Genomic DNA, 16368 nt, shown 5'->3' with positions numbered 1-16368 from the left:
TCTTGTGCACAGCCACTCTGAACTGGTCTGTATCCTATAATTTAGTCCTATCCTCATAATAATAATCTTTTGCAACCACATGCCTTCTTCTTGAATTCTTCACTATTTTTCTTGGCTTGACCTTGTTTGAAGATCCTTTCCCCTTTGTTGTATTTTTGAAATGAGATGATCTTGTTACTTTCACTAATCCTTTCTTTCATGGCTTGACAACTATAGGAGTAGCTGCTTTAGTTCTTTTACTAGTTACTCTCTACATGTCAAGGATATGAACATTATCTTTCCTCTTACCTTTACTATTTTGTGGCTCAACCAAAAATATCTCTTTACTCTTTCCTTCAACCTCATCTTCTTCATCTCTTTCTTCTTCTTCATTTCATTCCTCTTCTTCTACATCACTTGATAGGTCCTCACCTTTACCTTCTATGATTCGCATGGGTCCCTCATCCTTAACACCTTCACCCAAAACTCTTTGCAAATCCTTTATCATCCTTTTTCTCTTCCTACCAAACTTAAGAACCTTAGTTTCCATCATTATTTTGACTTTAGTCATTTCATATGTGTTGATTGGCTTGACATCCTTGTCCATGGGTTCAATAAGCAATGTTGTGATCACTACAATTGCTTCATCAATGTTAATCTCATAACCTAGTGGCTTTAGCAATGTGATTCTAGGTATGACACCTTGGATATAAGTCCTATATATATCTATAAACAAATGTTCTCCTAGTACTTTTCAACAAACAACTTAAGTATTCTAAACCTATTCTTCATTTTCTACTTGAATTCATCAAAATTACCATTTAAAACTAAATCAAAATTATAGATCCCAATTGATTAGTAAAGTCATTGATTTTTTGGGTGAACAAATTATTCTTACTCCATGTGATGTTACCTTTAGCAGGAAAATAATTTTGTACATAAAATAATATGAAAACTAAAAAAGAACTGAACTTACACATTTTATTCTTCTTCCTAATACTTTTCAAGTTCTCTTATAGTTGGTACAGTTGTAGGTCAGCTAGGTCATAGAAATGATCTTTGTTCAAAATTTTGCAAGCGATGTCAACTAAAACACATTGAATGTTGTTTGGCTAGCTTGGTTGATAATAATTATGATTTATAACTCTTTATAAAAAATTTTCTTAGCATCCTTTATGGTAGAAATTTTCATACCACATTTGTACCACACTTCCATTGTATTTGTTTCAATCACATATTTACTTTGATATTGAATGCTCTTCACTTTATTCTTCATAGGGTAACCAATCACTTAGTGCATGATTTGATTTGTAATCTCCACTAGTCCACCCTATAGCCATAACTTCAATTCATTCACTCTTCTTAGAATAACCTTGATCTATTAAACCTTGAAAATTTTCATAAAATCTAGGGCACAGGTGAGTCTGGCCTAAAAAATATACTTATGCTCTTCTTTTAATTTTCTATAAGTTCATAATCTCTCATATGCATTTCTTAGCTCAAAATCTCCTATTTCCCCAATATTTCACATATAACATGACCTAATATCATGAATCATTATAACCCTAGGTGAAATTGATCAAAAGGCTCTAGATTTTGAGGGTTTAATAGCTTCATTATGAATTAATTATAGATACTAATATTTGATGCTTCACTGTTCTCTATAGTCAAACTTGATACCGTTTCTTCATTTAGAGTTTCAAATTTGATATATACTTTTTTTAGTGATGACACAACCTTAAAATCACTCTAAATTTCTCATGGCAAGGTATAGAATCTTCACAAAAATCACTTATCTTCTCTCTAGAATCACCCTAAGTCTTTTATTTTGAAATATTTAATGCAAGGCATTCAAAATGATTGACAAAATTCACTATATAGTTTAAAAATTCAATTTTAGGGTCTCATAAATGTCCTATACACATAGGTGTATTGTAACTATCTCCACCTTCTCTACAAAACTTGGAAAACATACTTCACACTCTTTCAACTTAGCTAGTACATCAACTCCGTCAATACTAGTGATTTGACTCAACTACTTAACTCTTTCATCACTCACTATTGATACTTGGAAATTATTAAATTTTGAACTTGACATCCATACATTAATCAGTTCAAACCTCAAGTTTTCCCTTATGGATTCAAAGTATGTTGATCTTAGATTGGTTTTGACAAGTGAGTGTCAACACACTTAAGCTATTTACTTAGTTCATGTTGAACTAGTAATACTTGCTGAGCACAACATGTAAATATTAGACCATACCAAGTTGCAATGAGTGTCGAGTCACTCATATGTTAAGTCACTCAAGTGACAAGAAGATAGACCATGCCGAGTGATTCAAGTGCTGAGTGAATAGTGGATGCCAAGTAATGTAGGTGCTAAGTCAAAAGTAGAAATATAGTGCATGCCAAGCATTAGTGACTTCATATGCCAAGTGACACAGTTTTAACGTATTTGTTTGTAATGGAAAAAAGAACTATGTAAATTGTTTTTAAGCTAACTTAAGGATAGATTACAATGTTTTGGAGAAAAAGATGAATCTATGTTTGGATTCCCTATCTAATTACATGCAACCAATTAGAAAATGGGAAGGTTCAAGTAGTAAAACAAATGAATCTCAGCCATAGATTCATACCTAACCCTAAGCCATCAAAGCCTTCTTAAGGAGGATGAAGCCCTAAACTATTAATAGTGTATGATGGGTAAATGATTGAATTAGAAGAGTGAACAAGATAGTTTACAGAGCATTCAAGGTGACTTAGGAGTAAGAGTGAATTATAGAATCAGTTAGAGAAGAACATAGAATATAGTGAAGGATATATCATTAAGAGATTAGATCATGAAGGATCAATTAGAGATTGTGTAGAGGTGAGTTTTTATTAGGAAAGCAAGTGTCAACCATAGGATCTATGCTGAGACATTTTAACAAGTGATTTTAGTTAAATCTCTTAACAGAGTAGTCCTAATAGGTTGTATGAAATCCTTTAACAAGGTTCTTACTTAATTATAAGTTGAAGTTCTTTAACTAGGCACACTTCTAGCAGGGTGTTGAAATCCTCTAACAAGGCGGGACTTAACAGTCCTTCTAAGCCTTTAATAGGGTAGGCCTTTCAAAGGGTAGGCCATGATTTATGGTCAATCATTGTAACTTTCATCGGATACACTTTATTGTTGTAGTAGTGAAGATTTGTGGGTGTCATTCCCACCCTGAATTTACCTTTTCATTTGGAAGGTTTTTGGGTAATCATATGTGGTGTCATGTGTGTGATTGATTACATGTTTACATGATTTAGATGCATATGCTTTACATGTTATTTTAGCTTATTCGCTAATGCATGTGATGAATGAATGGTAAAAATTTTATGGGCCCAAGTCTAAACTCTTGATTCACCCACCCCCCTCCCCACATTTACTCTATTCCCACTTGTAATTTCAAAAATTGGTATCAGAGCCTTGTTCTCTAAAACAGAAGCTTTTTAGCTTTGAGGAAAGATCTTGAAATGGAAGTCTACAAGTTGGGAAAGAGTATTGAACTAGGACATTGAAATACATTTCATACTACATCATCAAAATGAGGTAAGAAAGGAATTAAATAAATCCTTGAAGAGAAGGAAAGATATTGCTATTGCAGAGAATGACAGACTATACAAATAAATAGGCACTACCAAGCTATTTGTAGATGGTGACTCCAATGAATTTGATGTAGTAGTTTCAGATCTAATGGAAACAAATAGAATCATAGCTAAGGAAATTGAAAACCTCAAGCTAGAGTAAGAATCACAAGATATACTACTATGTGAGGTGACTAAATAGAAGAAGAAAGCCTTGGAAGACAAAGCCATGATTGAAGAAGACAAAAGAATTTTGGAAAACAAATTGGAAGAGAAGTCAACATAGCTAACCAAGATCTCCAACATGTAATTAGATACACTAAGTCAAATGATGAATGCCAACTGTGAACTAAATGCCAAGGACATTGAGATAACTACATTGAAGTTTCAAAACAAAGAATTTTAGAGTGACCTAAAAAGAGAAAAAGAATTTGTTGAAGGTCTCAATAAATCAAATGAAGCCATCAAATAATTTGAGCAACTACTAAGATCCCCTAGATCCAACAAAGATACATCAAGATTGGGCCACATAAGCATTAACAAAGAAGAATCATCCAAAACTGCAAGAAAGGAACATCAAAGGTAAGAACTCCAAACCCACATATCATAATTGTGGTAAGAAAGGACATACTACTAATGTGTGTAGGAGCAAGAATACAAATCAAAATGTCAAGTCTAAGAACATGACTCATTGTCATAAGTGCAATAAGCAATGTCATCAAGCACATGAATGCAAAACTAGGACCATGCATAAACAAATATTTGAAGGATATTTATACAACTATTAGAAGTATGGACATTGAACCTTTGAATGCAGATTCAAACCCATGTGGTCATCAAACAAGCCAACAAAGGTAACAAATAATGGAAACTTTTATAATTGGGAATAAATACAAGATATACCTATCACTATTGTTAAGAATATGGACATATTCTTGAGAATTACATTAGGACACACTTTAGTGGTAATTACAAAAGGTGGTTGAGTCAAACTACATGTTTTAGCTATTTGAAGACTGGTCACATTAGTAAGTATTGTCTAACTAGGTCAAAGGCACCAAGTTGTGAATTTGATAAAGGTAAAGGCAAGGAAAATGTTGAACACATTAGAGATGAGATGAAAAAGACATGGAAAAAGAAAGATGCTTGCAATACATCAAATGAAGAAGGGATCACTTCACCCAATAGGTCAAGTAATCGCACCCCATCAAACTAGGCAATCAAGAGGTGTGTAAGAGTAATATTCAAAGTGTTATATCATACATCAGTTCCAAAAGGAGATAGTATTGAAAAGACTACATTAGCATGAATAAAGATGCAAGACGTTGTTGAAAATTTAAGTTAAATCTTCAATTTTTTTCATGTTTTTGCAAAGCATGAAATGCTTTATATGAATGTTGATTGGAATACTAGTTGATGCTGAGCTATTAGACTATCTAGTTGATGTCAAACTTATAGTAGCTACTGAGTGATGGTAACATCAATAGATGCTAAGTGATTCTGACAATGGTTGATGCTGAACTTACAACTGTGTAAGCACTAAGCATTAAATGTGAGGTTTTCGAAGGGTATATGACTGATTTCTACTCATTATTCATCATTTTGAATCTAAGAAAGAGCAAGACAAGTAGAAGGTGATTCAAAAACCTATCCAAAGCATTTTTAGAAAATCCAACAATGATCTCACACTAGTTTAACAAATTTCACAAGGTATTTATCATAAGCTGAGCTACATAATTTACTTTTGCATAAACCCTAGTTTGACAAAATGGAATCTAGCTCAAAAAATGTAGAAGGGAAGGAGGTTTTGATTGTCCATCTTGTTAGTAATGAAGTGAAAAAACCAATATTTAAGGCCATTCCTGACATTGCCTATAAACATGATCCCTCCAGGACTTTGTCAATGATCTCACCAAATGTTATCATGGTGCAAGATGTTAGGAAGTGTTACAATTGCAAAATAAGATGAATATAAGATATGGAAATTAGAAATGCATATAAAAGATTGTGTGAGAATGGTTTTTCAAAGGAGGAATACAAAATTGTGGAGAAAATGGGTTTAACTCGAGCCCTAGATTTTTTGATTATGTTTAAAACTGAGTGGATAAGAATTGTGCTAAGTAGAATTCACAATGGGTCTTTATGGATAGCTAAAGGACCAATGAAAAACACCAAAAGAATAATTCATAGGGTTACTAGCTATCCAACCCTAGATTGGCCAAAGACACTCAGAAGTGACTCAAAGGAAGTAATTAAGAAGAACATTGGAGCAGTTTGAAATAAAAGAGGTATGATTATAAATACCATCATTTCTCCACTACTAAATTTTTTTTAAAGGTTAATCTCTCTTAAATTATATCATTCTAGTAGATTAATAGTGTACCCTACATAGCTATGGATGTTGGCTACAAAATTGTAAAGAAAGAACATACTTATGATCTGGCAAAGTGACAACTACAACAATTGATGGAAAATATTTGAGCTATCATGAAAACAAAGAGTGCACAATGTAAATTTGGCTTAATTCTAGTTTTCATATTCTTTTATGTACATAATACATTTCACTATTTTGGTACTATAGGATGGAAGACCAATAGGTCAATTGCAGTGTAGATCAATGAGTACATTGAACAAATGACAAAAAAATTTTAAACATTGATGAGAAGTTATTTTGTAGACTTTAAGAAATCAGTGAAGGAAAGAATTAGGATATTAGTTTCTTTGGTTGAATAAAATTATAATGACATATGTTTTCTTATTGATGCTAATTATACTTTTTTGCAAGCTACCACACCAAGGGTGAGATGGTGAAGGCCACTTGTGTATGAAATCAATGTTGATGAAGCTTCAGTAGCCATCATAGCACTACTAGCAAAAGAAATAGATAAAAGTGCAAAGATATTTGGCAACTATGAAGGTAAAGTCAAAGATCACCATGGATTTGAAAATTTCCTTTACACTCAAAAAGAAATATAAGCTAGTGAAGAAACTAAAGGCCAAATTTGGAAAACGTGTAGAAGAAGAAGAGGATGAAGAGGAGGAACAAGCACAAGCACAAGAACCTCTTGCATTGACTCAAGGAATGGGAGAAGATAAGGAAGAGGAGGAAACTAAAGGTTCTAAGGGAGAAGAAGCCAAGGAAGAACCTACTCATGCTGAGCCAAAGAAGAGAAAGGCTAAAGCACAATCAGTGGCAAAGGCAACGAAAAATTTCAAACCAAGCCCAACCAAGCCAACAACTCCTACCACTAGAGCAAGCACATGTGCTACAACTTAGAAGGCCAAGGAAATGACTAAGTAAATAGAACAAGGTGTTCAAGAGAAGAAAAGGAAAAGAAGAAAATATGTGGCACTCCTAGATTCAAATGAGCAATGGACACAATTAGATGAAAATAATCAATTTAAAGTGGTAAGTCACAATCCCCTATTTTATCTTGAAAATTTATGTAAAATATCAAAAGAAATGCAAATTTATCTAGTTTGAAACATATTGATTTTGATAAATTGAGAAAAGAAGAGAAGAATCAAGTAGAAGAGGCATTATATGCCATGATGTCTAAATTTAAGAACACTCCACTAGAGTTTTCAAACACAATACCAAAAGGTTTGTATGATATTGTTGAGAAAAAGTGCCATTACTATTTGAATTTGGAGAAACAGATTAGAGAAACCACATTAGCTCAAGTGATACTAGAGCTAACAAAGGGACAAATTGCTAAGGCTATCAAAAGATATGCTATTAGGTTTACACCTAAATATAGAGCCTTTAGTATTCTTCAAAATAATATTGAAGATGTGGTCAAGAAATCAACCCAAATATGGAAACTTATCTATGGGTTTACCACTATGAAATAAGGAGAAGTTGACCCTTCAGAGGGTAAAATTGATGATAAGGATGAAGATAATGATGATGACAAAGAAAATGATGATAAGAAAGATGATACAGTTGGGTAAGAAACTAAAAAGCAAGATGGTCACTAGGCAACAACTTAGTAGTAGCAAGATGAACAAAGTGTGTAGGATACACAAATACCTAATGTCAACCCCCCATCATGTCACAAGAATAACAACCAAAACCACAACTGTCAAGGATGTTTTTAATGATTTAGCTGAAAACATCAATCCACTTACTATAGAAGATCTACAAATTGTTCTAGACCAATCTACACTCCAAGAAAACTCTTTGAAAATCTAGTTTTGGTTATTGTCGAAGAATTACAAAAGGTAGTAATTGAGATCACAAGGGAAAATTTGAATACACAAGAACCACCTTCTATCATGCCTTTAGTTACTAGTGTACAACCTCCTATTATAATAATAGTAGACACATCTACTAAGGTTGATACACATGTCAAAGTTAATACTATTAAGAAGAAGCAAGTAAAAGAAAAAGATACAACTACAGGATAGATAGATTTATCTATACCTAAAGCACAAGAACAAGGTGCTATTCAAGTCATATTGATAGATAAAAGTAAGCCTAAAGAACATGAGGAAATACCTAAGGTGAAGGAACATGAAGCCATCCAAGCATTGGTAACTCTACAAGCATCTAGCAATCCTTCTACATAGCTTCTTCAGAAGTCGAGCATGGAAGCCATACCATTGCAAATCTCAGTGCCAATCCCTAGCTCATTAAAGGTTGATAAGGTAATTCACTATGGAGACATAAGCCTTGATGAAGAAATTGTGATTCCAAATTTTTACTATGACACTATGACATTGGAACAAATAGGCATATTACAACCGTCCTTAGAGAAGAAAAGGCATCAAGAAATGCTTAGGAGAGAACATAGACAAAAACAAGCACTCCAAGATATAAAGGACATATTTTTAGATGCATTCAAGCTACAAACTCCTGAAGAGACCAATTGACTGGTAGAACAACTAACAAATATAGTGGAAAAGGTTAGTAATCAAGACCTTGATACAACTACAAAACTTTTAGAATGGTCTGAGAAGAAGTTCCAAGGAAAGGTGAATGAAAAAATATCAAGTGAAATAGCACTATCTCAAGTTGCATAGGAAACTAAGGTTAAAGAGGTGAAGAAGGTACTTGAGAATATATTATCATTATACACAAAGCTATGTGATCCTACACTCTTCACTCAAGAGACCAGGAGCCATATTTTGAGTTTGGAGAGAAACCTTAACATGTCAGGTACTAAACAACCTCAGAACCCAGCTCAAAGTGAAAAAAATTTCAAAAGATTGCTTCAAACATTAAGTTAATTACCTGTACTGATGGTAGATGGGGCTAGCACAAGAGCCAAATTGACATGTATATATGCATCCCTTACCCCACACATGAAAATACTACACAAGGAACTAGGTTATGCTGAGACTTATTGAAGAAAGACCCCAATCTTTCTACCTTAGTGTCCTACTACACCTTGTTGCCGAGCTTGCAATCCAAATCAAGTCATTGGATGTTGCATGTGACAACTGGGATGCAACCCTCAAAATCATAATGGAAGTCCATAAATCCTTTTTGTATAAAGACACTATAAGTGTGTAACCCATTTGACATTAGTTTCAAAAAGGGGGAGAATAAAGAGAAAGGGGAAGAAATATAACATGGGAGAGATATAATATAGGGGGAGAATAAAAGAGAACTAAAGGAAGGAAGAGATTTAACATGAGAAACATATTTGGAGAGTATGAACAAAAGGGGAGAGAAATAACAAAGGGGGAGTAGAGTTATTAGAGTCATAACATTGGGGTGATATACATTTTTGAAGAGGAAAGTAGCAAATAGATAGAGATATCAGCTAAGAAAGAGCATATCAGATGAAAGAGTATTAGATATAGTGCATTGATGTCAAAAAGGAGCATAGATTTTTGGATGCAAATCAGACACATTAATTCAGGGGGAGTTATCAATTTTGAGGTATATGGGTTATTGCAGAAATTTGAAATTTGAAATTTTGAAGTTTTATATATAAGTCGAGTCATGGATATTTTATATTTGAGAATATTGAGAAGATTAAGGTTGATTATTGTATATTTAAGTTTTTTGACACTCATGTCAAAGGGTGAGATTGTTGATCTCATATTGTTTTTGACAAGTGAGTGTCAACACACTTAAGCTATCTACTCAGTTCATGTTGAACTAGTAATACATGCTGAGCTCAACATGTAAATACTAGACCATGACGAGTTGCAATGAGTTCCAAATCACTCAAGTGATAAGAATATAGACCATGCTGAGTGATTCAAGTGTCGAGTAAATAGTGGATGCCAAGTAATGAAGGTGTTCAGTAAGAAGTAGAAATACAGTGTGTACCGTGCATCAGTGACTTCATATGTTGAGTGAAATAGTTTTGACATGTGCCATTTTAAAGCCAACTTAAGGATAGATTATGATCTTTTGGAGATAAGGACAAATCTATATTTGGATTCCCTATGTAATTAAATGTAGCCAATCAGAAAATGGGAAGGATTAATTGGAAAAAAGGATGAATCTCAACCATAGATTCATATCTAACCCTAAGCCACTAGAGTGTTCTTAAGGAGGACAAAGCCCTAAACTCTTAATAGTGTATGATGAGTGAATGATTGAATTGGAAGAGTGGACAAGATAGTTTATAGAGCATTCCAGGTGACTTAGAAGTAAGAGTGAATTGCAGAATTAGTTAGAGAAGAATAGAGAATATAGTGAAGGATATAGCATTGAGACATTAGATCACGAAGGATCAATTAGAAATTGTATAGAGGTGATCTATTAGTAGGCGAGTAAGTGCCAACTGTAGATCTATGTTGAGACATTTTAATAGGCAATTTTAGTTAAATCTCTTAACAAAGTAGTCCTAATAGGTTGTATGAAATCCTTTAACATGGTGCTTACTCAATTGTAAGTTGAAGTCCTTTGATTAGGAACACTTCTAATAGGGTGTTGAAATCCTCTAACAAGGTGGGACTTAACAGTCTTTGTAAGCCTTTAACAGGGTAGTCCTTTCATAGGAGAGACCATGATTCATGGTCAAATCATTGTGACCTTCATTAGATACACTTTATTGCTGTAGTAGTGAAGATTTGTGCATGTCATTCCCACAGTAGTTTTACCTTCTAATTTGGAGGGTTTTTGGGTAATCATATATGGTGTGATGTGTGTGATCGATTACATATTTACATGATTTAGATGCATATGCTTTACATGTTATTTCAGCTTATTAGTTAATGCATGTGACGAATGATTGATCAAAGTTTTCTGGGTCCAAGTCTAAACTCCCATTTAACCTCCCCTTAGAAGTTTACTCGCTTCCCACTTGTAATTCCAACAAAGTATGCTAATTTAGACTTTTAAAATTTCAATATGTGGAGCTAATGTATGATTTATATAATTTAAAATACAGTTCCATACATACCACCTTATTTAGTTTGAGGTGGGGGTATCACCTAATTCATCGGATTAGGTGATCACAACTTCACCATTTGCATTTGTTTCTCCTTCAATTTTCTTTTTCCAAGATTGATTCATCTAGGTTCTCACTTCCTTAGCATTGACCTTTGTCTTTCCATTTTTCTCATCATTATTTAATACTAGTGCTTAGTTCATGTAGTCTCTACTTAGAAGAATGAACTTCTAACATTTAAAACATACTAGTCCAAAATTTCTCTATTCTTGATCATCTTCTGAGATGCATTCTTGTGCAATTTGCTGCAACATGTCCATAATTTCCATATAATTGACAATTGACCCAATTATTAGAATCATAGTTTATATTATTACCTTACCTAGTTTCTTTTCCTTGACCTTTAGGTGTATAACTATTCTTTGCATGAGATCTACAATCTTGTGTCTTATGACCATACTTCTAACATGTGTAATAGTAACCTTCAAATTTGGATGTAGCTTGTGTTTTACTGGTCTTTGGTCTACATTCATGTTTTTGATGTCCATGCTTGGTACAATTGAAACAATTACCATTGAATTTAGGCTTGGGATTTGAATTACCAATTTTTTTCTTGTAAATGTTATCTATATGTCCTGGTTTTCCATAGTGATAACATTTTGGCTTGTTCTTAGCATTGATTTGTTCTCTATTCTTTGATGACTCTCCTTTCTCAATAGATGATATGCACTCAGTATAACCTAGCCTAGTAGTGTCATGAGGTATTCTTTATACTCTAACCTATTCATAAAGTTGTCTCATAGCCTTTCCAGATCTATTCATCCTTTCCATGTTTTCTTTTTTCATCTCTCAACTCATCTTTTAGTTGATTGTTCTCAAATCTAAGATTTGTAATCTCTTCCACCTCCCTATCAATCACATGATTGGTACTTAATAATTGATTGACCATGTTAAATTGATTGTGAGTCATCCTTTACACTTCATTGATCCTCTCATCAAGAATTTTAGCCATCTTCCCTTTGTCTTCATCAACCATTATGTTATTGTTAACCATTTTCCCCACCTTTCTAAAAAATTGAATATCCAAGGTGACAACCATGTCTACATTTATTATATTATTCATTTATTTCTATACAACCTTAATAGAGACACAAAAAACCTTAGTTCTCTTATTTCCCTAAGTCTTTTATCCATTTGCATTGAGTGAAAGATTTTGAGTTGAAATAATTTGATTCTCCCTCTATCACTCTATCACTCAAGTTTATCACTTAACCATCAGATGGATTATGAGGGCGTGAACTAGTTAAGACAACCATTAGTGTAGCTTCGCATTAGCTAGCACTAGCATCTAGTTTTGTACTACAAAGTTGTGAAAGTCAAAAAATTCAGTTAGGATTCAACATTTTTACATCATCAGACATGATTAAGGTCAGCTTGGTGGTGGTGAGACAATGATGGGCATGTTTCAACAGTCTAAGAGGTTATGGAGCATCAAAAGGAAAAAATATAGTGAGGCCCCGAGATGAGATCCCTATTGTCAAATTAGAGGTAGATCAATTGCTCTCGCTTTCTTACTTCCAAAGATACATGAATTTTAAGAAATTAAGGAACATGAGTGTTCAATACATGTCTTAGTGGACCCCTAATTCATTAGATCATTCATCACATCATCACAGGTAGTATCAAACTTAAATGATTTTAAGTTGTAATTTTGTGACTCAAGGAAGTAGTCAAGTTTGAGGGGCTTCACATCTTTCGTACATGGTTGAAGTTAACCCAAGGTCAACAAAATGAGGTTATGGAATACATTATTCACACTATTACAATTGATTAAGAGAAAACTAGGGTTAAGGCAACAAAACCATGAAGTCCATTGAGGACACCATTATAAGATTAACATTGAGGTTATTATTTTAAGTTGCGATGGTATGATGAATATTAATTTGAATGATAATTGTAGTCTCACATGCATTTCATGATAGCCTTAGGTGAAGATCATTAGGATGTGAATGATAAAAGCAATAGTTAAGTTTCATTGTTTACACCATCTCATAAGGTCAAAGATAACCTAGGGTTAACTATGTAGCACTACAAAATATTTTTTTTCCTCATTCATAGGGTTAAGGCCATAGTTAAGAGGATAATTTGTGAAGCTGCAAAATGGTGATGATGGTCAGCCTAACCATGTTTGCTTCATCACAAGGCTAAAGCATGTTTTGTGTCTAGTGGTTGCAATGGGGAAAAAAAGGTAAAATGAATAGATTTACATCATCATAGGGATAGGAAATTTTATATCCATGATAGTTGTGAGGATGCAAAGTGGTCAGTGTAATGGTTATTGGAGGGTTGTTGTGGTTAGTGGGTTGAAGAGATAGGGGGCTATGAAGTAGTAATAAGAGATAAAATGGGAAGGTCACAGTTTCATAGAGCAAATAGTTAATGGAGAATATAAGTTGCAAAGCCATGAATAGGTGTGAGCACATGTCAACAAGATAATTAGAATGTTGGGTGTGGTGGAAAAATATTTCAATGGTATAAGGCCATGTGGTAGATGAAATGATCAGTTTCTATTGACTTGCTAATGTAGATAAGTTGGCACAATGTAAGTGTGATCCATGCAGCAGTTGGGAAGATTAAGGAGAGATGAAGTTGGCACAATGTAAGTGTAATCCATGCAGTAGTTGGGAAGATTAAGGAGACATGATTGTTCATTTGCAACCATTTTTTGATGTCCTCTAAACCATTTCTCTCCATGCTTCTTAAATGTATATCATGATTATTTCTTCTTTGATTTGATCTCTTATGGCTAAGTGCACTATTTTCCTTGTTCTTTCTATCATTTCTTGTGGGCAGTTGCACTTCATGATTAAATTTTCTTTTGATTTTTAGTTATTGCTCTCATCTATAATCCAATCTAATGGTCATGTGAGTTTAAACTTAAGTTTATATCTAGGTTATGCCTGTACCCTATAAAGGAAGGTTTTGTTGTTGTTCAAAGGATCTCTCTTTTCTAGTCTTCTACAAATATTCTCTATAAATATTCTTGCCTCTTATTCAATAGAAATTACTGTTGTTGTGTCCATTTTCAACTAGTTAAGGTTGAGCAATTTGTTATACCTCATTTTCCTAGATGTATTTCAGCAATTTCAATATCATATATTTATGTTCATATCAACTAACTAGTTTGTTAAGAAGATCTATTGAATTCCTTGCATGATTTCATTAATTTTGGGCTTGTATATGGTGTTAAAATTGAATTAATTAGATAGTGGTATATCTTGTGGAGTTTATTAGATTTTAGTGTAGTTATTAGAAGGAAGTAGATCGAAATACTATTTGGTTTATCACCCTCTTTAGGTTAGGATAGGTAGTTTTATTTTTATGCATCTCCTTCTCCCTTTTCTTCTCAAGAAATAGTTAGGTGCACCTTGATAGCAAGAAAGTTGACCTTCTCTGGAGACTCAATCTCTGATTGTAAAGTTCCACACTTTTGAGATTGTTTCCATGTTACACAAGGTTGCCTTTAGGTCAAAACTTTAGGTAAGGGTGCAAAATTTCATGTCAATAATTATCATCTTCAACCTTTTTCTTTTGTTTAGTCACTTCACATATCCTCACTGATTATATTTCATGTTCTCTTTTCAGTGCTCTTATTTCTTTATCCAGGATATTATTCTTGTCTAATAGATCTTCTATTGCTACATAAGTTTCACTAGATTTTCCTTCATACATAAACCCTCAATGCTTTCTTCTCTAGGTGTTATGTTTCATTTTGTTTAATTGTCATCTCCTTCCTTCTTTTCAAGGATTTCTTTAGTTCCTCCTTTGCAGCCTTGATGTGCTCAAATGCAAGCCACAAAACAATCTTTTGATTCTTAATAACCTTTTCTGGCTTGTAGGATTCCATCTCCGTGATCTTTGACTCTCAAGTGGTAAGACTTCATTCTTAGAGAACTTAGCTCTGATACCAATTGTTAGAAATATAATAGTGAAAGTAAGATGCTATGAGTGGAAGGGAGTTTAATTAGGATCTTTAGAAATTTTACCACTTTAAACATGAATTGCATTCACACTTGAATCACCACACATCTCAACCTTAACCTTAAACCATAATATGAAACATCATATATCAATAAGTAATATCATATCTAACATTAAATAATATGAATAAAACATTAAAGAAATAGATCAACACAAAAAACTCAAAGGTGAAGGTAAAGTTGTGGTGGGGATGACACACAAAAAATCTTTACTACTATAATAATAAAGTGTGCCTGTTAGGGTTGCAAAGTTTGATCACTTCTAATGATCTACCCTATGAGGGATCTGCCTTGTTAAGAGCTTATAAGTCTATCAAGTCTACTTTGATTAAATAATTTTTACATCATAGTATAGCAAGCATTCTATTAGGAGATTTACAATAGCCCTTTTAGGACTAGTTTGTTAAGAGATTCACCTAATACATTGGTTAGAATGTAATCAGTACCATGATTCTTTAGTTTTCACTTGATTACTAATAACAATATCTTTTCTTTCTAATATTCAATCACCTCAATGTGACAAATATACTTTATCTCCTCTCTACATTGCTCGGTCACCTTAGTCCTTCAACCTCTAATTCACCTTCAACCATGAAATCCTCTCTCTAACAACTTCAACAACACAAAATTAGGTCTTAAACCTTTCTTAAATAGCCATCTAATGAAGTTTCTAGATCTTGATCAATGATTAGAATTCATTCTTTTCTCTACTTAAATTTTCTTATTTTCTAATTGAATAATCACAGAACATAGAAATTAATGATCTATAATTACAGGCATAATTAACTCTATGACTAACTCCTTGATCATATAAACATGCTTCTAACTCAAAAAAATGGTTTGCCTATTATTAGAAATATAATGGGAAAAGTTAACTTTCAATTAAATCAACACTTAAAACTTCAACCTTAAAATTATTCATCACACATCCATATCATAATCCATGCATGTAAACTTAAAATACCAAATTAGGCATATACATCCATAACTTGAAAGTAAATAACATTTAAACCATGTATGACACAAGATATTTGGTTACTAAGAAACCCTCAAATGAGAAGGTAAAATTGGGGTGGGGATGATACCCACAAATCTCCACTACTACAGTAATAAAGTGTATCCAACGAAGGTTACATTGTTTGTTCATGAAACATGATCTACCCAATGAAAGGTATTCCCTATTAAAGGCTTACAAGATTGTTAGATCCTACTATTGGAAATATAAGAGTAGTAACTGAGAAGGAAGGGGTGAATTAGTTACCACTAAAATAAATCCTAGATCTCTTAGATATCAATACAAAATAAAATTTGAAAAAATAAACTCTGCTGATGGTTGACAAACACAGAAAAATGGTATAACTCAATAAAAACTGAAAATGCTC

This window comes from Cupressus sempervirens, chromosome 5, assembly GCF_028749045.1.
Source record: "Cupressus sempervirens isolate cs-2001-9-10 chromosome 5, ASM2874904v1, whole genome shotgun sequence".
In the NCBI taxonomy this organism is placed as follows: Eukaryota; Viridiplantae; Streptophyta; class Pinopsida; order Cupressales; family Cupressaceae; genus Cupressus; species Cupressus sempervirens.
The sequence above is the reverse complement of the archived record's forward strand: the minus strand, read 5'-3'. Positions refer to the sequence as shown.